General features: G+C 37.8%; 1 protein-coding gene across 2 annotated transcripts in view; it reads left to right on the top strand.

The window, feature by feature from the left end:
- Alpha-man-ia (alpha-Mannosidase class I a) overlaps positions 1-24526 on the top strand; it is a 57666-nt gene that overhangs the window by 11729 nt on the left and 21411 nt on the right. Inside the window, exon 1 of one of the 2 annotated variants that reach the window (XM_064131652.1) lies at positions 9783-10856. The exons of the other annotated variant lie outside the window; for it this stretch is intronic. The gene's annotated coding sequence lies outside the window, so the exon portion shown is untranslated. Of the gene's footprint in view, positions 1-9782; positions 10857-24526 lie in introns of those variants that run through there. 2 annotated transcript variants of the gene reach the window in all.

Raw genomic sequence — 24526 nt, 5'->3', positions numbered from 1 at the left:
TATGAATTATACAAGTATATTTGAGCCAAAAGTACCAGGTGCACATTGCATGAGCAAATAAATGAAGAATGTACGTCTGTACACATGAAGGAAATGGATTAGATTAGGGATAAATTTTTTACAACAATTCCTGATTGAAATATCATTTGTAATGATCCACTATCGAAGATAAAGCTGTAAATATTTATCTCCATATATCTCATACGATCTAATCGATGGCTAGGTAACCTGAGCATAGGAAATTCTATGGGTATGGATATCCTAGCCAGAATAAATGCGTTTTAGTGGTACGTCTGTTTTCTGGATGATCTTACCAGATGTCGCATAATGTTGCCGTTACGCGAAAAAATATCGCGTGGATGCTTCGAGGATACCACCAACGTCGCTTTTGCATATAAAAACAGATGTGCTTGGTCCTCTTTCATTTAGAATATATGGAGGGGATTTAGATATACATGAATGGCCTGGGACTACGTGAGCTCAGCTTTTTGATGTATATTCGGTGAGATATATTGGGTGGGGGGATTCAATTCAGTTGGTTACAGACTGTTATAATTGATAAAAAATAATTTTTCAAGTCGAATAGTTTGACGAAGATGTTCTTTTATCATTCATTATTAATATTTTTCATAGACGTTGAGAGGGAGGGAACGCGTGGGCTACTTGAAAGCACTCACTGAAGAAACCTCTCGTACTTTTTTAACGAGAATCTTTTTTAACAAGTTCCAGTGGTTGAAATAGCATCTGTAGGCAATATCAAGACAGTTTGGTTTTGCCGGTGAAAAGACCAATGGAGATTCGAATATATTCTTAGGGAAAAAAACATAACTAGGGGGGAAAGATGGACGAGTGGTCTTTTATTGTAGATTTCTTGCTAATGGGGACACTACATAAATGAAGCAGAATCGTACAACGTAAGTGGAGAAACCACTTCCGCTTTTTTTTTCTCTTCTTTATTAACCTTTCTCAGTGATTTTACTCGGCCCTCGGCGGCTCCACTCGTTCGAATTTTTATAGTGACCTGAGCTAATGGCATCGGCTGGTGAAACTCTCACTCGTTTGACAGTTATTTCTCTTTCATTCATTCACGCATCCGGTATCTTGGCTGGTGGCTAAAAGACCCCCGAGGCGGTGTGATTAATGCATTTTCCAACTTCCACTTATATTTCACGAAAAATTACGTATATTTTCCGTAATTCCGAAGTGATTTGTGACTGGTGGAAATTTTACTCAACTGTCACGGAATTATTGCACGGAGAAGGAATATCTGAAGTAATTTTTGATGGAAAAAAAAATCGATTTCTTTCGGTGTTTTCATCTTCCAGAATTATCTTGGATGTACTTCCCGCTGTTGTTGAATGATAAAAATCTTTTTTATCGTGCGGGTGGATGAATCAGATAATTGAGAATTCACTGTCGATAGAGTTCTCTTGTATTTTATCAAGAGAGAAACGCTTTGGAGGTATGAAACCCACCATTTGCTTCGTAAATAGAATCATTCCCCCGCGATTGGATTACCCAATTCCCAACGAATATTGTTTTCATGCTCATGGAGCATGCCGTATTTTCATATTAGAAAAGATGGAGCTTTCATCACTGAACACGAACGATACAGGCTGGATCGACGGTTGGGTCCGAACGATAAACATTCGGAACAAAGGACCTTTTGGAGCGTAACGGATTCGCAGAGCCCATGTACCTTGGAATACTCAACCCGCTCACCAGAATAGCCGAAAAGCTCCGGTGAAGCGTGAAAAGTATCAACGGTCTCGGAAAGCTGCGCCGTCATCACAAGTGATAGTGGCCAAAATAAATGCACTTTTCGGTTTTTTTTTTTTTTTTCAACTTCTCCTGGTCTTTTTCCCAAGCGCGATTACCTCAGGGTCTAGATGGAACATAAAAATATGGCTTCACGTGGAATAAGATGGACATAAATGATGGTAGTCCTATTTTATGTTGATCCGTCATAAAAAGTAAGGATGATACCCTGGAGATCTGGTATAATCAGCTTTTCTAACCATTACATGTGCCAGTGAATGTACTAGTCATTCCCGAAAAAAAAACTCGAGGCAATATAAATTCCCCTAATGCATTCACCTCCATATTCTTCGGTAATACCTTTCTATGAAAAAAAAAAAAGAAAAAAAAAATATTCCTTCAACTCTTCTTAGACTGGGCTCTTCATCATCGCCGTTCGGTGGATGGAGAGGGAAAAAAAATCGATTACATGCAGAATAATCATAAACTTCCGCTCACTGGATATATATTTTCATGGGCTTTCTCCTTTACCTCTATATCTGTATTTCCTTCATTATCGGCTCATTGCAAATTAAAGTGAAAACTTTTAAAGTTCTGATTATAAAGGCAGTTCGGTATTGATTTTACGAAGGGCACAATGGAAACGTTTCATTATTAATTGAATTTATTCAATCGGCCCTGGCATTCAAGCAGTCAATAGTCGTCTCAAATAATTATTATGTTTTATTTTTTACGGGTGAAAATTGATCCGATATGTTCAGCTGTTCATGATATATCTGTATTTGTCGTGGAAAATTTTTTGAAAGGGACATAAAGACACCAATTGATCGAAGATACTTTTGTATCGTTTATCGTGTTAAACGAACGAGTCCTATCAGCAAAATATGTCACTGTAAAAAATGTTTTTTGGACAGGTGAGGCAGCTTGACAGGACAGTGTACATACGACATATGAGAAGATTTTTCCCCTGTCTCTTGTTATATATATTTTTTTTATTCTACTCTGTCCTATCCCAGGTATATAAATATCGTGCAAAAACAAATGTTAGAAATTTATCAAAAAATCCTCTCCACTCCTGTCCAAGGACATTGCACGGACTCTGCGCATGTGTTTTATGGATGAAAACATTTTAATTTGTCACTGTCACTGACAAAAAACTAGTAAAGCTCCGACGATCGTCAGACTCAACTGTATTCATAAACACATAGGAACCGAATGAACACATTTTTTCTCTTTCAAATTAAGTTACAAATTCGGTCGAGGATTACTCCTGTCTCAGGGAGTTGCAGTTCCATTATTTATTTATTTATTTTTTTTTACATCTGTAGCCATCGTCTATGACATTTTAACATTTCAATCAGTATCGATGAGATAGAGTAAAGAGTTTTCAATCGGAAATTTTCTCCAACTGGATGCAAACTCAAAGTGGAATGTCAAGCTCTGGCTCAGGTATAAATAGTTAAACTTACAGAGGATATTAATCTTTTCCCCTCTACAATATCAATACGTTATCCGAACCTCTCAGGAGTCCTACGCCTTCACCGACATATTTCCTCGAATGTAGATGTATGCACGTGTGTTTGCGGGAGGGAAAGGAGGGCCGAGACCCTTCTCCAACCCCGTTCACGCTTCCGTTTCAGACTTGAGATTAGTTTGTGGCCACACGAAATGAACTCGCACCGGCCCATATACACCCTCGGTCCCTCATGAGTTGGGGCTATATGTGCTACTAGACATTTTCATTCCTCCTTAAATCCCCTCTCCTTCACCCCTAACACGATATCCATTTGACGCTATCGAGTGGGCTATTCTGGTCGTTTTGGAGACATTTCTATTTTTTTTCCCGATTCGTAATACATAATTTATACATCGCGTGTCACAGCTGAATATTGGAGAATCGGGCGAGGCTTTTTTTTATTGTATTGAATTATAATTGAGTGATAAGGTACATCCATCATTCTATTGTCCTAGTTCTTCTCACCCGGGGTGAAGATACCACTGATAGTTTTAGTACGCCTACGCGTCGGAGTGATGGAGAGGTTACTGGCAAAAGGCTGTTTAATGCATCCCCTTTGCCATTAGTGTTTTGGGATTATTTCAAGTCATACCGGAAAATTATTTCAATTGACTGCTTTCTCTCAGTTACAATCAATGATGATGGTGACTAATAAATCAGGGAGAATTGGATATTGATAATTTTCCACCAGGGGATACTATTCAGTAACAAAATTTCAATCGTTCGATTACGGTTTATAATTCTCCCTCTTTTTCGGATTTTTATTCAATTTTCCTCTCCCTGTACTGAGTAAGGAATAATTAATGCTTCTATTTGTTCATCAGCTAGTCAATTATTATGTTTTATATTCAATAGTCAGTGTAATATATTTTTTTCTCTCTTTATTTGTTGCAGGTAAGCAATTGATTGATCATTTCGATGTACATCCGGACTGCAGAAGTCGGTGAGTCCCTCTAGAATTTTTTTTCGAACTGTGATAGTAGTGGAAAAACTCTATGACCCGGTATTTCATTAATCCCATGGACGGCATTAATGAAGATCCCATTTGGAGTTGGAAGAAAATTCCGTGGGAATTCCCGTGGTTTTTTTTTTTGCTCAACCACATTATTTATTCTACGGTCTATGTATTTTTGTGGCTCCACCACTTTTGGTGCATGAATTTTAAACATACGGAAATTGAGATTTTTCGTTGCTTTATACTTTTTACTGGGAAAACGCACCTTTTTATCAATTCCCCCGATTCCTCATCTGAATATATACGTTGAATATATGTGACAGAGGTATCGGGAGATTCACTAGTGGAACCCGCTGAGAATTCTATAAATTATCAGTATCGAGTCACCAATGTGATACAAAATTTCCCCAGTGAGTCTGAATGAAAATCCTCTATTGACCGCATCACACATCACTTTTCATGGTACATTTTTAAAAATGGATGAATGAATATGTCGATTAGGTGCCAAATGAATGTCGTACCTGGTCCAATATTTATTTATCATATTTAAAAAAAAAACCGGTGTGTGTGGGCATTTATTCTTTTCTATTCTAACATTATCACTGATTCCATTAACACAAGTATGGTCAGATGTGAATTGTTGGCCGTCAGTATTGCAACTATCTCCCTCATATTCCTGCAATCTGACACATTCCGTAGGAAATGAAACAAGTTTTCCAGCAACGAAATCACGAAAAACGAGCGAGTGTAATTGGACCCTGTTGTCCATAAAAATAGCAGTTTGACTTTATAGGCAATTAATTCACGTCGAGATGCACACTGTGGTAGTGCCTTTTGGTTAGTAATATGAGTGAAATAGACACTGGTGTAAATGCCTCGGTACCGGGTCAACACGAATATTCGGCGTTGTGCCAAGTATTCGACTATCAAATTCTCCAGTTTTTATCGAAATCGTATTCAACGGAGTCATCAATTTTTACGCCGCTAATTACATTAATTTTTGCTTTATACTGCAAAAATATCCGTCATACCTTTTAATCAATTAAACGATTAATTACCCAATAAACCGTACTTGAATTACTGATCCATATAACAAGGGTGGATGTGGGCATCTGACAGTGCGAAACGATGATATGTTAACATTTCTTTTAATGTTAAAAATTCATGTCAAAGTCATTAGAGTATTTAATTAATTTCGGATTAGTTTTTTCGATTCGTGGAAACTTTTCTATGATTAGAAAAAATTAATTTAGCAATCATTTTCATCAAAAGTTCGGATTTATTCTTTAAAAAGGGGAATTAAGAGAAGTCGGAAAAGGGACGGCAAAAGGCAAATGTTAAGTAGTTGAGAAACAGTGGAAATGTCGTATGGGTGAAGAAGCAACAAGTGGATACTCAATGATATGTCTCGCGCCCTATGTTCTCTTCTTCTTCATTCTTCTGTTAATCAAGTTCCTAATGATGTTTCGGGGTAAACGAGTGCTTGCTCCTTCAGTGATACTTGACAATTTGAAAATGAACAATTTTATCCGATTAAGTACTTCCAACGCACTACAATGACAAACTTTCAAGCTCATTAGTGCTATAATTGAGAGAGTAATTGCTTTATCTGTAGTTTTTAACTGGATAATTTTTTTTTTCGCGGATAAATGAATTGAATATCGATTTGTATTCTCAATATATTTATGGGGTGAAAAAAAAAAGACATTGATCCCGGCCATAGTTATGGAACTGGGAAAACTATTTCTCCGGGTTGAACTGTCTAGATGATCCTTGAAGATGGTACTTCAGTATTCCTTTAACGATCCATTTCACAGCTACGTTAAAAGTCTACTGCTTACCTTCACCATTTCTCTTGGTTATAAAAATAAAAGCCATCTCCAATAAGCGTCATACGAAGTCCCTGGATGGAACGATGGTTTCGCACAACACTGTCATATCAACATTTTTTATCTGTCCCACTATACTTTTTGTTACATTTTCTTTTTCACAATCTGAAGGATCATTCTTATCCTTCAGTTTTATTATCAAGTCATATTCCTCACTCGCCTTTTCATCGCTCTTGGTTATTTTAACATTGTTCCAATTTTTTTTCTCTCATTGGAACGAAAAAAAAATTTGGGGATGAGAAAAAATAAAATGAGAATGGTTTTGGATGAATATAATATCCTAGAAATGGACCGAAAAGTGGATGAGTACGTTTCGTGCTTTCAAACGGCCGAGATCACTATGATAGAAATTTAGAGCACTCGGGAGGATATTTTGTATGGAAATTGTCTGAAGTTTCAAAGACTTGGGATGGGTATACACAGCCCTTGAATGCATTCTTTCAACATATACAAGTTGGCATTGGTATGCAGAGAGCTAGTGCAGACGCAATTATTGTAAGTCTTCGTTCAGTCAAGAATAGCATCGCAATGTTGACCTTTTCCTTGGTTTGTCTATTGTCAAGAGGGTTGTTGGGGTAGATTCAGCAGTGATTCAAGGATATCCCTGTGGCTAGTTCAGAATATTTTCACTATTGTGTTTAAGGACGAAATCGGTGAAAAATCCACAAGATTGTGGACAGAAAGCTCTCAACTGTCGCACATACTTTCTTCCTTGTGACACATACGCCCGCTCGAGGAGATGCATCAATCTGAGTGATAGGCCCTATCGTTTTCTTTGACATTGAATTTTCTTATATTCATCTCTTCCACGATAATCCTTCGTGTCAATTTCTCAGGATGGCAGTCGTAGGAGGGACTAGAGAAAAAAACCACTCCATTTGTCAGGTTTTTATCGGTGAAAATTCGTATTTATCTCGGGATTTCTTAACATTCAAGGTTATGACACCTCGTTATCGCGGGCCCTTTGAGCCACATAAAAAGCGAGAAACGCGAGGAATGATGCTTCACAAAGTGATGCCAACGTAACACTCGCTTTGGCGCCGTTATTAGCTTTTCAACAGAATGGGAGAATGAAAATTTAATACGAATGCTATAGCTCTCAACGCTTCGAGCTATAACAATTCCGAGAGAATCGTAATGCAATTTTGAATTGATGGATTTCGGAAAAATGAAAAATATAGAATGAAAAATCAAATTCTTACGACTTTATGGGAAAATATGAATTCCGTTATACTCAACGATAAATTAAACTCTTAAATTTATTCATTCTTCGGGTGTATGACACTCAAATTGCATCACCAATCGTTGAAGCGAAATTGGAATCACCTGGAATACTATCTGGCACGTCCACTAAAAGAAGAAATAATACTCTATGAGAACATCATATCTAGTGATTGTAAAATAGAGGAAAAAGAAGAAATCGTAAAAGTAATGCCGCAGAAGGAAAGATCTTGAAACAGAAAAATGAAAAAAGGTGGGGCACTGGAGGACCCTGGAGGAGAAACTTTGTGAAACGTGTCCACGTTTCATAAAAGGGCCCCCAAGCCGTGAGCCACTCATAAGGTGTTTTTTCGTTCTATAAAAGTTTTATTGAGTTTAAGAATCTCGAAAAAGAAAGTTCACTGGTCTTTAATTGAAATGACTTTTAATGATAGACCCATTGTTTTTTTTTCGGCAGTTTGTCTGCAAATATTTAACCTGAGGAACTCATTAGGATTACCGAATCGATAACAATTCTCTAATTAGCCTCTATCAGTTTCAAAAATTCAAAAGAACATCATTGAAAACTTGTATTTTGTCAGTTTTTTTTTACTCTCGTCCAATCGCATATATATTCGTTATCTTCGGCAAGACTGAGCGATGCTCGCGTAGTTCCAATATATGATCATATATCTATCAGAAGAATAGATGGAAAATATTGACATTTTTTGCGCTGTTAGATGAGACGATAAGAAGAGATATAAGTTGAAGGAAAAACCTCAGGTGCATTGCGTTTTTCGTTGAGGAGTGGAAGAGGGGTTGTAAGGGGGGTGGGTGGGTGGGGGGAAGCCATCGGTTCTTCAAGGAGGTAGCAAATAAAGCGTGGATCCATTCCGTTGGATAAACTTTAAGTTATATAGACGTATACATGCACACACATATACAGAAAGGAAAATCCGATGGGCTCAATGTAGCAGGGCATTTCTCACGTCTTTCAAGTGTAAATTTAATCTTCCGATGAACATTTCAAAGCTATTATTTTCCAAGCCAAGTGCAGTACTATAATATTGCGGTGGCCCAAGGCTCTTTCTCAAATATTCTTAATTTGAGAATGTTATCCCGCTCGAATTGTTGCTTGAAGTTAAACTCATCCCCTCCTCCCTGCGGCGGGCAATGTGATTGGGGTGGTTTCGATGGGGAGGGGGAGGGGGCTCTTTTCACCAGAAAGACCGAGGGCGGTTCAATCGAGTGGGCCATTGGAAGGGGGATGGGGGGGGGGTGGGAAAACGTGAGTCTTAGCTCTCCATCTTCCTCATATCCAATCCGCTAGCTGTCTCAACGCTCTTTCAACTTAGCCACGCGTGGCATCAGTTTACGATGAAGATATAATCGCCATCGCGTGCGAATGGTTATTAGATCAAAGTTCAGAGTGAAGTACATCAAAACAGCGTGGCGGTGTATGGAGAGTTGAGTTAACTAGGGAAATTAACTAAATTCAACGGCACGCATATCACTATTCCGATAGCGTAACGATTGCCACGTTATTGACGGACGGCTATCAGTTTACGGGGATTGTTTAATGATTTAATTTATTTATTTATTTAAGGGGTAAATTTATTGGGAATTTATTTAATATGTACTACCGACAATGCATTTAATCGTTTATCACTCCTTCTGGATCTCGTCAGAAAGGAAATTCAAAAATTGAATGGTTTTTCAAGTCGAAAAGAATTATCGTAAAAACGGTGTTAAAGATCTCAACAGTCATTACGAAAAAACATTAATCAGCCGTCGGAAATGTCCTTGGGGTGGACCTTGAAGGGGCTTTCCTGCTGATTCTCATCAACTTCATTTAATGAACACGCAAATCTCAATATCGGGGGTGCACCGTTAGAATTTTTTTTTTATTTCGTGAAATACATGATAGCAATTTTTGTGAGAGTGATGGTTAGTCCGATTCGAGGGAAAATTTTGCGAATTCATTAAAATTTCACTGGAATTTTATGGAATAATCGTTTATCATGTACTCGGAAATTTTAGTGAAAATAAATAGCAATAAAAATTCCGGGGATTTGGCAGTAAAAGAATGGAAAACCATAAAAATTCTGCCGACAAAATTAAATTGTTATCCCTTTCGGCATTATCCCCACCTCCTCGTCATGATTGCGGATGTAATTCTTATTCTCTTAATGATCCGTGATGACTCATTCATCTTCAATTTCTCCACACATTGAAGTAAACATAATACACTCATAAGCAATCTCAAGCCGGTTTTTGGGGGAGGGGGGAGGGAAATGCCGGGGGTGGATTTGTAGTACCGAATCTTCGCGCCGCATCGTGTCGGCTCGGTCACAGTCGAGTCACACCGGCGCTTCGTATGTTGAACTGATGCTGGTGGCGCGCCACATCGCGCATTGGTGGGGAAAGCCAATGAACAGAGAGCTACCCCGTGTGCGATTTCTCGTGAGTGTGTTCAGACAGCCAAGTCAGTGCTCCGATGGACGTGGTAACACCAACTCTGTCCTTATTTATCGTGCATTAATTTTTTGATTTATCAATGCTGTTGATGTAAATAACGAAGAATAGTATGTGTCAAGTTTTAACGAGACAGTTTATCGTGGAGTGAATAATCTTCTGAATGAATTGTCAAGTATCGTGAATTATTATTCACCGTAAAAGGCTGTTAATTATTATTTTTTTTCACGTGACAGTTGAACGGAAAATTGAATATTTCTGTTCTCAGTTAAAATAAAAAATTTTCTCGGTCTAATCCGCGATTAACTGATGAACGGGGGCAAAGTATCTCGCGGCCTCTACAGGAAATAATAATTCTTATCAATTTTGTTTTGATAATGCCAATCGTTTGACCGTGACGCGAGATTTTTTATCGGGAATCGAGTGTGCAACTGCTATCGCGGATGTGATTGTCAATTAAATTGAATGAAAAAAATTCTAGTGTTGAAAGAGAAAAAATAAAATCCATATCAGTCCTTTATTATCACCGTAGCGAATGGGTAAAGAAATTTAAAAAAAATAACTGCTGAAAAAAGTCACTATCACTGACGTTATATATACCTGGTACAACGCGCCGGATGCCCGTAAATTGTTGCGGCGTATAATTAAAGTCGTCTTGAGACGAGTGAGTTGGATGAGAACGGCCGGGACGACCTGCAACGATTGCCGCCCAGTAAAAAAGTTGTTGAAAAACGAATATACTTTGGAAAGGAAGAGGAAAATATCCAGATAACTCGCACTGAAGTACAAGAAAATACCGACAATTTGCACCAAATAATTTTCCCTTTTATTTATTTATTTGGCAAATTTTTTTGTGTACAGTATTTATCACCGAATTATTCTACAACGTGGCAAGTGCATACTTGAGGGTAGAATAGTGACGTACGAATGTACATGTGTGATAACACGTGCAGTCAATTTTATGTGCTGTGATAAAACTTGTGATATTTTATTCAGCGAAATAAAAAAAATTGTCTAGAATTGTGATTGCTGTTAGAGTTTATGTGGCTCACGGCTGCGACAGGTATGGCATCAGGTTTATGAATTATTACGAAGTATTCAATGACAATTGGGAGCTGTCAATTGGTTGGGGAATTATTTTTTTTCCCAATTTATGAGGAGACGACAAATTTACTGACTGACTGACGCGACACTTGACATCATAAACAACTCTTCGAAGTGATTATCGTACCGCTGGTCGATCATTCTTCCTCAGATAATCGAGCAGTTGGTGATAATTTATGTGTTTGCATTGGTATTTATTCACGGAACGGTTACATAATTTATCGGATTTTTTTTTCTATTTTATCTCAGGGGTTTTCCGAACGTGTGTTCATTGACAGCCGTTGAGAGTGATGATTTTTTTTTCATTCAGGGATTATTTAATGAATTATTCAAGTTTTAAAAAAATATATCGGCCAAAATGCCAGCCCTCCGGCAATTCTAATTCCCTCCCTCTCTCCCACTGTTTTCTCTCATTGAATTATGAAGTAAGATGGATAAGAAAATTGTCAAGGTTCTGACGTAAAATCCATAAACTTTTTTTTCTACTCCACCATAGTCCGGAGTATCCTACAGCATTTCTGAAGAAGAATATAACGAAAGGGAGAGAGAGAGAAAAAAAAAATGAAAACGGTCCGCCTGTAAAGTAGCCCGGAACACGCTTCTCATATTTCCGTGGACGAGCAAATTCACCGTACAAGATATCCCAGCGTTGTATCCTCATTTCCCTTTCCTCCCATCACTTCCGCTTCTTCTTATTTTTCTCCATCTGGATATCTTGGTCTACGTGTATATCGTACGAGTGGTCTGCATTATGCACACCAGCCTCTCAGAGGATATCCTCTTTAAAGTGAAGAAATTAAAAATCCCTGGGCTGAGGGTGTTAGACCAGAGTGCATAGAAAAATAAGGGAATATCAGCAAATAATAAAAGGAACACGTGAGAAAGGGAAATTTCAATTGCCCTCTGCATAGTTACTCTTAACATCACTGCACTCTTGGTGTGAGCGCGTGGGTTTGCATACGTGTCAACGTGATGCATTATGCAGTAAAGTCGAGGTTGCGATAATCCCCATGCACTGAACTATGAAGGCGTCGGAGTCAGAGGCAAATATAGCAGTCTTTTAGGAAAAAAAAAAATTCTTTATAAAATTCTGTGTCCGGGGAATTGGTAAAAAATGAGTGGGCACTTCATATTTTATTCTAGACATTTGCAACAGCCTTTCAAATTATGATTGTACATATTTGTCCGTATCATCCAATTGACAATAAATAAATCGAGAAACCTTGCTTGCAGAAACAATCGGTCAGGGAATTGGACTGTTATTACCGATGATAGGATTGGGTCATATGGACAATTTAGAAACAAAATCTGCCCGAAAAAATGAAAACCATTAATTTTTTTTTTCACGATAAATTGGGTTGAACTGTGAACGCGGATTGAGCTCTAAAAGTGATCTCCTCATTTTTTCCCTTTAATGTGTTTATATTAAAATTTGAATGGATTCCATGCATCCATTCGCAGGCAATAAAAATACCCTTTTTATTCATACCAACAGATTACGGTATATTTCGTTAGCATTGCAAATAGTTCGGGCGGAAGTGAGATGCGAGGGAGGAGTTAAAATTTTGGTAATATAAAAAACAAGTGGTTTTCAGCTGCACGTTTCATCCTTATTTGTAATGGCAAGCGGGCCGTATAGAGTGTAATGTGTACAGAAGCGTGGCACTCTAACGGCCACTTTGTCGATAGGGCGAACCACCAAGTTCCGTTGTGGAACGCGTTCACCACCCGGGTCCTGCCGCTTATACACGATCACCCATGCACCACGCGCGGTAACATAAAGCTCTGTCGCTCGTAAATAAACCTCAGCTTGAATACCTTTCGCATATGCATAAAACATGTGTGGATAACCATACACAAATTGTGGATTTTTATGGCACTTCAAAGATCGTTTTGTTCCTGTGACGTTGATCCTTGATTTTTATTCACCTATTTTCACTTCATCAGTGATTCACAAATGGAAAGGCCCTCTCGATTGTCTCCAGGCTATAATCATGCATTAAATGCAAAAGTATTTAATATTTAATTGTCTTCTCATAATGAAATGACATTGGTCCAGATTCCTCGGAGCTCATTCCTTGGGCATTGAAAAAAATCCATTGGTATTTTTTATAAAAATACAAATAAGATTCTTGTCTCAATTCGACTGATCGGATTAGGCAGCAGCTCGAAGTGCACTCACATTCGACGTTCCATTTTCAATCCCTGCTGCAGTTGCAGTGTTGAAGTTGTGATAAAAGTGAGGAGAAGTGGAGAGTGGAAAAAAAAATTAATGGAAGAAGGAAAATGTAGTGTTGTTCGTCCCTTGTGTTTCTCGTGACAGTGGCAAAAATTAATAAAAGAATAAACTCACACTCTCCGGTGTGTCACGATGATTTATCAAGTCGATCGTATTGTTTTGTGGTCCACCAAGCGTGGATAACACCCTCCCCGGGGAAAATAATTTCTCAAATAAAGTATATTGTTCTTAATTCAAGAATCCAATTCGCCGCAATTCAAGACGAGAAAATATTATTCTCCATATAAGAAGGAAAATGAGAAATTAGAGGTGGAAAAGGCTTTTGTGCAATCCTCCACTCGTAATGAAGTGGTGAATTGTAGGGCTGGGGATGTCATAATGCGACTGAACACACAAACCACTCGGCATTTTCCTAATTCTTCATTCACACAGGGAAGAGGCTATTGTACACATTCCTCACCGCAATGTGTTTCATACCATCGGGGCTATTGTTCACTCAGTGAAGATTAGGATAGGTAGTTTTATCGCTTGTCTCCTCGCACAATCCTCACACATGCACGAACGAGGATGAACCTGAGAGCGAACAAGTTCCAGGGGATTCTGGGGAGACGTGCTCTGTCGGATATTTCGGAAATTGTTCGTCGTGTTTCAGGGCTTTAAGCCTTGACAGCGGATTTGAAGATCAAGTCCTGCACGGACGCGACCTCATTTTAAGAGACTGTTCGTGATGTTAGGTTCAAAGACCTATAATTCTTCATTTTCCACATCGGCTTCCATGAAACGTGTGTCATTTTATGGGAGAATAAAAAATTTCAGAGAGACTGAAAATTGTCCTTTAAAAAGTTGTAGATAAAATTTACAAACAGCTGGTGGGAATTTTTTTTTACTGATTCAAAGTTATGAGGGGAGGGGAAAAAATGAAGAAATTTGGTTCCGTTAAATTCACAAATTTTTCGGAGATGTTTTAATTTATTCCGACAAACGATTGGATAGAATAAAAATTTGTCCCAATGTTGAACATGAATTAAGCACCTGTTCCTCTGGAATTCAGACAAAAATTTTAATTTTATTCAGGAGTATTTTTAGTCTTTAGATATGTGGAGAATTCAAACATTAATTTTTACGGTGATCGTACAATTAATTACGTGGAAATAAAATTTACGAATAATTATCCATATAAAAGTGGAATAAAATTGGGGAATATGACTTGGGAATTTTCTACAGAGTTTTATGTTTAAAAAATGTGCATTTCGTATTTTGTTCCCTCATTTTTCACCGAACATTTCTCTTTACGTACCTTATCATATTGACAATTCGTTCAATCGGGATAATTCAATCTCCTACATACCCAATCATGTATAATCAGTAAATAATTCGTACAGAGTCATCGAAACCGGCTCAGCCGACTGGTTTTTGGATATACGAGCCAGTCACATGGAATATAACCACCAAGTTGTTTTTGCAAGCCTGCCAGGGGGCAGGTGAACGGCCCGGAGTCATTTAAATATTCACAGTTTCTCGTTTGCCTTCCACTTTGTCATATATAAATACCTACAGGGGGGGAATTCAAGATGCGAATTGTCAAACGTTTAGCGACTAAATTGTTGTGTTGGTAAATTACTTTTAGATTTACTCTTTACCATGAATTTCATTTTAAATGATTTTAAGAGACAACTTCCAACCCGACTGCTGAGAGAAATATGAGAAATTAGTAAATGCCTGTCTGCAGATGAGTTAAATTTTCATTGACTAAAAAAAAGTTGAATTTTCCATTTCTCAGTCAAACGAACCCCTGAAAAAATAACTGAATATATTTTTGGACTAGTTCCTGCATGGACAATGACTCTGGCTCCACTGAAATGCTAATGAAATTCACTCGGTTTCATTGCCGGAGAAAAACTAATTGACATTCAGCTGTGAGCTCTTCTCCATGTTTTTTCATTTGTCTTTTATAGAGTTTTTACGTTAAACAAGATATACGAATAAATGAATAAATTTCAGCGGAAGAAATATGAAAAAAAAATTGTGAACCAGAGTTATTTAGTGGAATTGATCACTTCAAGGTCGTACTCGCGTGAAAGTCGTATGAGTCACATGAGTAATGAATTTTTTTTATTGAATCGCTCCCTACGTATAAAATTCCTGCATTCCCCTCAAGCATCGCAATTTCCATTTGACAAATGAAGTCTTTCTCTTCCCCCCCCCCCCTTCCTCAAATAAAAGAAAATCCGACATTGATTTGAAGCCACTCATTCAACACCTGTTGAATTGAATAATTTTCCGTAATTTGCACTCCAAAGATACGATATTGGCGTAAAACTGTTTGCGCAAATTCAAGGACCAATCTATGGAACTGCACAAGAGGGTAGGAACGTTAGTATACATGCCATTGTGCCAACCTGTTGGACTTGTCTACTTCATCATATAGAGTCCTCCTATATTTCCCATGTACGTATAAACGTAATTAAGAAAGTCCAATTGCTGGGAGAAAATATCACGTTCAAATATCGACTAACGCGATTACCAGTTAACTCTATTATCGGGCTTAAAAAATATAGTCTCACTGTATTTGATCTGCAATAACTTGGGAATAAAAAAAAAAAATATAAAAATCTCGGCTAGTGCACCAGTGGAAGTTGCATGGAAGAATTTTTCACAGCATTCTCGGCAACATGGCAGCACGATTTATGGTGGAAAAATGGAGGTTTACGGCTATCATTTTACTCAAGTGAGGGAAAAAAAATAATAAAGAGAGTTACAAGTACGAGAACAACAAATTGAGGGACTTGTTGACAGTTTATTAGATCACCAGCAGTTGATGTTTTTGATATTTTTTATTTCAGCAGAGGCCACACGGTCGCGCGGAGAGAGATATTTCATAAAAATTACGGGTTTTCTCGCAATTTTCAAATTAAAAACAATCGCCATTCTACACGTACAGAAATGTGGCCGAGGAAAATTTTACGGATGGGTTACAGAATGTTTATTTAACCATTTCGTTATTTTTATTGAATATTTATTTCTGTACGGAGCCAATTACCGATCTTATTTCACTCTCCATTCAACATCGGGTGTAATCACGCAAGTGGTAATTCTCATTCATGGCGTGAATTAGGAATTTTGGCGTTAGATCCGTTCTAACGAGCGAGTATGATGCTTTCATAATTGATGAACAGACAATACAATTTGGACTTAGTGCACTGGTAGAAAACGGGGAACGGTTTGGTTATCGTTAACGAGGATATTCAACAATTTACGCCGTTCGTTAGATCTCCGTGAAAATAAAACGTCGATCAGAACTGCGAAAAAAATTCCACAAAAATAGAAAGAAAACTTTCGTCAGAACGATTGGTTTGGCAATTTTTTACCACCGAGGATTAATTTAAAAAATTGAAAAAAAATGACGGATTGAAAATAATGGACTCCATTTGGGAAGCAGCATCACACGAACTTGATAATTATGTTCTCTATTGTGACAGCAATGCCGTGACGGATAATTGAGTATTTTTCCACGATATCGAATTAAAGTATCTGTGAATACAGGCTGCAGTCAATTATGCACCTTTTCAATTTGGTCTGCTTCACATTTTTTTTTTTCATTATTATATTCGCATGAAAACTTTTATCGTCAATTTTTCAGTTTTATTGCGTTTTTCCCCTCTCTATACCTACATCACACACGTTAAATGTTTTAACGAGGTACCCTCAGAGCACTAGTGATGATGCAAAAGAGAGTGCAATGAAAAAACAAGCGGTCGACAACGAGCACAAAATAGGATGAAAAAAGAGTTGTCGTGTGGTGTGTTGAATAATATTTAAATGATGGAGGAAATAGAAAAAAAAATATACACTGAGGAAAAAAGAAAATCTCAAATGGACAACATTGTTCTCATTTTACAGTGGAATATTTTGTTCCCTCGGAGACGAAACGGAGGTCAAGTTTTGCACTCAATTATATTTTTTGCGGGATTTTTTTTTATTATTAAAAATGTCTGTCTAAGAAATAACACGACCCCGATCGCCTCAAAATTCGTTTTATCCCAGGCAATAGCAACTAACACGTAATGGATACAAGCCTCACTGGGTACATTGGAAGCTTAAGGTTCGTTGTTTGCAAGCTGTGCCATTTCACTTCCAATAGTACAGAGTGGCATGCATGTACACTCTAATAGAGATACTGCATCATGTTTGCGCGGCTATTAATGCCCTCAGTGATATCTCTCCGTTAATTTTGGCTATTAACGTCGTTATATGTGTTTTCGGTATTTCGAATGCAATATACGATACACCACTTAACTAGGTTTGTGAAGTGTAAATATTCTTGTGGTCAGTGAAAATTAAATGACACGCGGCGAAATATTCCAGTGAATTTTTCCGGGTATTTTCCACAGTTTTTATACATTTTGTTGATTGATTGATTCATTACGACATCACCGGGTTCCACGACTTCATGAAAATATTTTTTAATCCATGATAACATAATTACGAAACAGTTTGCATTTAACTTATTCGTTTGTATTGCTGCTGACGTGAAAATGAGATTTTGAAAGGAAAAATTCTCGTGAACTGCTGCATATGTATTAATAATTCAATGAAATGCACATAACGAAATGATGTACATCGGAGTTATTTTCATACTTTGGTACAATTTCCACCAACAGTCGTGTAGAGACTAAAACTCTCTGAATCTGTTTCATCCGCTTTGTTTCGGTCTGAGGGATAGCCAAAGCAAAACAAGGAAAATGGAACGAAAACGCCAGGCGCGCTCCATTCGGTCCACAGTCATGATGGGATATACACGAGTTATATCACGAGAATGGAGAGGTAGTACAGGGGTCTCGATATAGACTGTTGCAATAGCCCCCGCAACTCGACTGGTGGGTTTTAGGCCTCCAGGCGTGTTCGCCCAAATTCCCGATAAATACTCATTCGTCGGAGAAATTAGTTCCCTCCGACTGGTGTACACCGGCTCGTTGGTTTATCACGCCACCGAGTGGAAAACCGATCCACCGTCGCGGATTTCCTGTACGTTATCCCCATTCTGTTTGGTTCATCACAATCAAACATTTGTACGACTATTAGTATTTTTATTTATACATTCATGGGGCTGGGAAATTTTTTTTGTCTTGAAAAATTTTTCTCGGGCGTGAAAAACAATTAAACATTGGAATTCACCAAGACATTGGTATCTCGTTGAAAACTATCTCGGTAAAATGCCCGGGGGGGTCTCGGTGGCGGGAAAGGGGTGGAAATCCTGAGGGAAGAGAGAGCACAAGGACAAGTCAATAAAAGTGAGACATCAAGCAGTCCAGCATTCCCAAGAGTTTGAAAGTCGATATAAAGGTATGGTCGCAACGTTCTTTTCTACATCTTTCGGTCTTTTGCCTAGGTATTCCAATGATTTTGCGTCGTGGATATCCTGTAATTTCTTTTTCCCGTAAAGCAATGTCTGTCCAGCTCAGCCAAGCCTTTACAAATCGTGATCCCTCAATTCCACACATCACTGGCATTTCCATTTTTCTCTCTTCCTTATCTCTATCGTTTCTCCCTGAAGATGAACATATTGGTGCACAGCATTCTGGCTCAACAGACACAAAACAATGTACATGTCTATAATAATTCCATTACGAAATGGGCTCCAACAATTTTTCCATTTCGCTCTTGTCTCGTGCTCCGTAGAATGAAAGGGCGGGTTGGAATCTCCACTCTGTGCCTTTAATTTTATCCTCTCTGTTGAGAAAATGGTGGAAAATAGGGGAACCAGCTCAAAGAATGTGGAACTTAAAGGCCTTTCCAATGCGAGAATTGGGCATATTTACCAATTTTACATTTTCCCTTCACCCTTTCTAGTTGAATGTTTCCGTACAAACGTTGCCATATGTACCGGAAAAATACTCGTCATTTTGTTTTCCAGCTTCAGGAAAATTGTGAGAATTTATATTTTCATTCTATTTTCTTTTTCACTTCTTATTTTATTATCTTTCATAAATAACATTCTCCACTCCAGCAATTCAGCTGCTTGAAATTTCTCGAGTCGAAGAACCCCTTGTAAATTTTCATTCTCTTGCAATACATTTTTTATAACTATTTTTTTTTATGATTTGGGTGAAATACCCTCGACCAACAAAAATATTTTGGCAATAAATTGGGGAAAGTAAATTTCTCCCAATGAATATGTTTTTCATGTCTCCATTTTGTGACTACTATCGGCTATATTTTCCACATGGAGTGGATATAGACCAGGACTATAAGCGATAGCTCGTGTGAATGTGTCGCTAGGGTATCGTTGAGCCTCCACCGAGCATCACCACTACGTATATCCTTTATTAGTAAACGAATATGAATAAACCAGTGCAACTGGCTCTCATGTAAGATAAATTCATGTTCTACTCGTGTATACCATTTCGTGAAAACTATCAGTTATACTTTAATGCCTCTGTTTGAATTATTTTTGTTATCCAATGGTACATAAAAAATCAATATCATCTGTACACGTATAGCGTTACTACAATGTCCGTTGGTCCGTTGACGACAATAAATTTTCATGGATATGTTCATCATTTGGAATTTTATGACGCTAGCCGCAGTGAGAATACGACAGGGATAACGAAGCCGATCGTAAACATTTATTTAGGCTATATTAGTATCTTTTTCCATGAAATTTTCTCGTTTTACGTACGAAAAAGTCATGGCAGTTTCGAACTATCAAACAGTGAGTAGTGACTGGTACGAAGCTCTGGATTTTTTGATAAAAAAAAATCCAGGAATATTTTTTTAAATTAACAAATATCTGGGGAATATATTGGGAGGTTTGGGAAAACGAATACGCCCAAATCCAATAGCTAGACACAAAAAGTTGGTGGAAACTCCCCCAGTCAGCAGTACTTTAATCGATCGAAGTAGGTTTTCTTACTTCATTGAATCTCGAACTTTCGAGCTTCGTATAAAATCCTGATTGGTTATGGCTGATTGCTGAACTCTTGAGCATTATCTAGAATAATACACACAAGACTCTAGGACTTTTAATCAAGAATCATAGCAGGCTATAGTCATTCTCAAACATGACTTCTCAAGAGGATTTCGTAGAGGCGCTTGAATATTAAAAGAAAAAAATTGAATTCGGAATTGAATTGATTTTCCCGTCAACAATATCCACGAGAAAATAATTATATCTATACTTACGGTTTACTGAGATGTAAAGGGTAAATTAAAAAGGAATGGACAGACCCTCTTTTGGCCAAAAAAAAAATCTCATTTGGGGTTGATATCAATATCAGCGTAATTTCCATGAATTTTTCACGTAATTATATCAGTCTCCATTTTAATTTTCTTCTCACCTTTTTCACGTAGTTTCATCTTGAATGTGTGCCATTGCAATAACTCGGAGTAATCATTATTGCATTTTCTTCAGATATTCAAGAGACATTTTTCGCTCATCAAATTTTACACAGCGCACAGTTTTATAAACCGTTTCTTTTCATGTATATTCTCTTTTCAGGGAACGTCGTCTGTTCCCCTTATGAGATTCTTTGTAATTTGGTTTATTTGGTATTTCTCATCAGTTAATATACCTTGCAATTATTCGCCATGTAATGCGATGAAGTTTACCATACAAATGTTTTCCGGTTAATGGATGAATTTCTCGATTATCACATGCTAATTAATTTTACTAGTCTATTGTGAAGCGCCTGTAGGGCTTCGTCCAGCTTCAGCAGAATGATAATGATGTTCAATATTCCCTGATGTTATTCCTGGGAAGTTTGGGAGGAAAAAAAAACCTCTTTCTCCCTCTGAATAAATCCATTGTGCTGTCTTTGTCCAGAATTATTAATTTAGATTAATTAATACAAGCGATAATGACAGACATAAATAAAATTCTTATAACTATCGGGCTTTTGTTTTACCTCACGTGCTATTTCGAAGTATTTTATCCAAAAATGGACAGGGGAAAGACAAATATATTTTCCCTGTCATATTTTTCTCACATAAAACATGGAGAGAGACTCCTGTGGATTTTTATCACGTTCGTTAAAGGTAGTCACCAAATCTATTATTATTCTGATACTTTCATCCAGTGGAAAGTTGGGTTGTAGCCAATCGGATTACAAAGTGAGTGGAACGATTTTAAATTTTCCATGGCCCGATATCTATTTTATGGATATCGCATCGCACGATTACGCCACATCTCACTAGATCTGGATGATCCTCAAATTTTTGAAAAATACTGTGGATTAAAGTGGATTATCTGGTCGTACATATCGTTTCTCTAATTCAATATACGATGTAACCCTTGCAATATTAGAACTTACTAGAGATATTCTCAATTCATAGAGTAATAATCATTGTTCAGCTAACTTATCCGTTGAATGCTCCACCTGAACTCCAATTTCAAGCCCTCAAGTGGATATAACCATTAAAAATAGCCATTTAATTAATTGAGAGATTACTGAGTCCTGAGTTTCATTCAATCTCGTAAATTTTACTCTATCGGCTCGCATCGTCCTGATTACTCGGCACAAGGAGGGCTCAAATTCCAACATAACCAAATAGAATCACGTTTCAGATTGACTTTTCCGACGGGTTCGTTGGACGGTGCCAGCACCGAGTGAAGATTTCCTTGACGTGATGACTCTTATTCGCTGAAATCCTATCTCAGTCTGACAGTCGCGATAATAATCTCCCCAATCGTTGTTATTTTTGATCTCTCACTGGATTACAAACTATGAAAGACCAGGCAAATCAATCTTCATTATAAAATTTCAATGACAGATGAAAATGATGGACTTCCTTATGTGTCATCATTGTCTAAAAGTTCCAGCTCTTCAGTTACCCCAACGGCCAACTTTGCGTTGTCCATACGAAATCATTATCGATGAGCAATCACATAAATAGGAGAATAGACGACTGTTGCGTAACAACTTGGAAAATTCCCAACACTGAGAGAACTTTTCTCGATTTTCATCAAGACTTTTTAACTATCCAGAATCAGTACTGGCTCGCTGTAGAAAAAATTACTTCGATTCATCCTCGACTTCCACAGACAATCAAAATGTTAATACTTTTTTTTTAATTGACGATCCCATTAAATATTGACATTTGCACATCGTAATTCGCAGAGAGCTTTATGAGCTCGGGAGAAAATATCTGCTGAAGCCATGACTCCTATAAATAAATTTCTACTGTTGTACTGGTACTCCAGAGGAATTATTTGATTATTTGGACGGTTTATAGAACTTCACCACCGTTATGGGATATAAAAAATTCAAATGCCCGATAATTATGCTCTTTTAAGGTGGAATTATCTATCTATTGGCGGTAGTGTCATGCTAGTGATATTTTTTCACGCATGCTAAACTTGTCGTATAAACGGAAAATCCGTATTTCCTTTGCATACCGGGTCGCCACGAGATCGCTGGTATTTTGCGGAATCAATAGTTCTCAATGATTTATGTACGCCAGTGATGGCAAATTGTGAACGATTGATCGCTGCGTAATTCAATATACACAGCACTCGCTGGAGCCCAACTTCAACTATACATATATTCTCTTCGCTAGCATCACATCCCTCGTTGTCCCATATTCCACTTATATGTACGTATATTTGAGGAGAATTTTTAATTTTTTTGCGGTTTATTTATGGTGTAATCAGGGATCGATCCATCGAATTTTGTCCTCGTTCGCGGCGATTACATTGATACCCTGACGGATTTACAACTAAAAATACCTTAAATCTTGACAGAGTAATTAAAACCACTGTAATTTTCTTCTTCCAACTTTCCTGAGGGTACATATACAGCTCAGGCTATAAAGTTGGTGAAGATCACTTATTTGAAGTTATATATATATATATACATATGTATAGTCGCAGTCCATTCGAAAAGGTCCACTTGGAATAATGACCCACTTGGCATCGTTGACTCTTCTTGCTTCTATCACCCATAATTTTGATTTAGAATTCCTTTAAATTACCTCCAAGTGTTATTCTCAAGTACCACGAAAATACATGTCCTAAGAAGTGCCTTCACGATGTGAGAGGTAAAACTTGCTGAAGTTAATTGTCCTCTTGATCCGAAAATAGTTCTTAAAAGGTATAATGTTTCCTGGTAATACACTCAACACGAAGAATTAACTTTTACTAGTATACCAGCTCGATTAAATAATTTATTTCACACATAAAAAAAAATTGATATTACTCAGACGTGTGAAAAATACCTGCAAAAGGTGTGTGAAATTCAGTCACCAATTTTTTTGCTGAGAAATCAAGAAAAATAAATGAAAATATTTGGCGTGATATTTTGCACTGTATTTGAGACAAGTGCAACGACTGAACGAATTAATGAACGTCATTGAGGTCAAACGGCCCGGCAAAAGACTTTAACCAAAAGCGACTCATCGATCTTCACTCTTTCCCTGGCACACGGTGGCAAACCAATGGGTAACTCATTCTCATTCCTCTCAATTCTTTCTCATTCTCGATTCTTTTTTTTTTTCTTTTCTTCGGCTATTTGTTACCCTTTTCTCCATCCCCCCCTCTGCCCGCCCCCTCCTCATTTTGCTTTCTCTCTGTACTTTCCTCAACCCTCTTATCTTCTCTGCCATCTCGAGTGCAACTGATCGGAAAGCGTAGAAGCACCCAAGGGAATTGATCGTATTGCGAATTGCCATGTGGCAGCCAACAGGTTGCGTTCCTTCGATTTCTCAAGTTATTCCCTCACACAAAAACTCAGAATGCGTTTAAATTCCTTACCATTGGAATGATTACTTCAAAGTGCCTTGCCAAGCTCCATCAACACACACTGGCCTTTTTCCTAAATAGCCTGGTGCACGGAAACGATCGTCAATGATTGAGACATTTACCCACAATAGTTCTATTCTTAGATTGACAATGCTCGACATCACTCAAGTGTTGGAGATTTGTATCTAAACAGAACGTAGGTAGTGGATGGAGGGGTTTTAAAAAAATGGTGAATTGACTCTGTCGATTCTTGGGGACTTGTACCAACCACGCTTCACCGGATGAAACGTGTCTGTCGTCGGGGATATAAAGTACCTGGGTGAGTTCGTGACGGGAATTACTATGAATGAAGGTGGAGTCGTTGCGAAACATTAGAAAGAAAACAACGAAAACTGCAACGTAAGAGGAAAATTAATGAAAAAGAAAAAGAAAATGTTGGGAAAGTGCTCGGACTTCGTAAGCGATCCTTTGTCGAGGGAAACGATTCAATTGACTCTCATCACGCACGTGAAGTATTGGTTGCGTAGATTCAGGCATTTCAGGCACTTCCCCTAACCGCCGAACTCTTGACAGATAAACTTTTTTAATTATCATTGGTAGAATGATAATTTTTGGGTTGAACCCATCATGTATTCCACGAAAAAATCACTCTTTT

The sequence above is a fragment of the Diachasmimorpha longicaudata genome, chromosome 12, assembly GCF_034640455.1.
Source record: "Diachasmimorpha longicaudata isolate KC_UGA_2023 chromosome 12, iyDiaLong2, whole genome shotgun sequence".
Classification (NCBI taxonomy): domain Eukaryota; kingdom Metazoa; phylum Arthropoda; class Insecta; order Hymenoptera; family Braconidae; genus Diachasmimorpha; species Diachasmimorpha longicaudata.
This window is presented reverse-complemented; position numbering and strand designations above follow the sequence as displayed.